This window comes from Penicillium roqueforti (genome assembly GCF_015533775.1).
Source record: "Penicillium roqueforti strain LCP96 04111 chromosome Unknown scaffold_01, whole genome shotgun sequence".
NCBI lineage: Eukaryota > Fungi > Ascomycota > Eurotiomycetes > Eurotiales > Aspergillaceae > Penicillium > Penicillium roqueforti.
Genome location: NW_024067565.1, coordinates 596,310 through 597,726, shown reverse-complemented (window position 1 = coordinate 597,726; position 1,417 = coordinate 596,310).

Below are 1,417 nucleotides of genomic sequence, written 5' to 3'. Positions count from 1 at the left end.
GCCGCATCGGCTAGTCAAATCGTCTTTTGATTGGAGAGCATGTCCTTCGGTGGATTGAGCATATACCCAAGGCGTGGGTTTTGTATAAAGGGCGTTTTGCTTTTTGGTTTTTTTGCGGATTGGCTGTATCCTATTGGCTTGTAAATGCACACACTTCTGGAATTCAAATCTGATATGCAATTGGCTGCTAGACCAACCTGATTGCCGGGATTTCAAGCTCGCGTCGATCATGTAGGGGCATAGTCCCAAGAACGAGGTTTGTGATCTATCAGCCGGATGATTTTCAAGGTACAGTTCGTATAACCAAGCTAGTGGTAGATCTCACGAGTTATGAACTCTCAAATATCAGATAGCTATGTTGCGTTTCCTAGAATGGCCAAGGCCTGTCATTCGGTCATGCCGATTCTTATCTGGCTCAGCCGGCAGATGTTATATGTCAATTGACGCTGTACGGCCTATGGCTTGATAAAAGAACGCTTGTAATGGTTTTGGTCGTCATTACTATCCATTCACGAATAGTCAGTCCTCCTGCCCAGGGGAGCTGGCTCTGCCCCTCTCCAGCTAAGCCATCGATCACCGCCAGCCACGGATAAAAAGCCCGGCTGACCTAGTGCTCACTAGGGACTCAACCCAGCTATCCAGCGCAAAAGCCTTTCGATCTCACCAAATTTAGGAGCCGATGACTGTCTAGTTCATACGCTCGTATGACTCCGCTGGTCCCGCCGTGTGTGGCCGTTGAAAAGGATTCTGGGTCTTTTGATTGATACAATTGGCGGTTTGTCCCTATTTTCTTGCAACATGCCGATTGAAGTGGACATGCAATATAAACGGCTGTGGTTGATTGGTCCCCCTCCAAATGTGATCGCCCACTACGAGATGTGCTTGCTCTCCACTGTTCACTAAACTGCTTTTCTTGTTTAGCTAGAATTTGGTCGGTGGATTTGCTGTATGTTGTATGTGCAGCTCGTATGATCTAGGAGTTCATATCTTGTCGAGATGTGGTCTACTACACGTGAAAAAATCAAGATATTTTACGATGTTTGCAGATACATTGCTTCTATTGTCTTCAACTCCGATAATTTCAGCGCCATATAGTGATCTTCATATCGATACATATATAGTTCACGCAATCCAGTAGTAAAAGGATAGTACAAAAGACCGCAATGATTTGGCAAATGGAATGGCGGTGGCAAAGCGGGCGTGTCATCCGCGTTTCCCTCTTTCCCTCGGGGCCCAGTAAGACATCTAAAAAGACTTTGAAAAAGAATGCACAATATTTGGAACAGTGATATGTAGGTACTATGTAGCAGTACGCGAAGGGAGGGGGGGGGGGGGGGGGGGGGGGAATAAAAAAAAAAAAAAAAAGACGAAGGATTAACAGGCCCAAAGTAAATGTGTTCCTAGAATTTACACTACC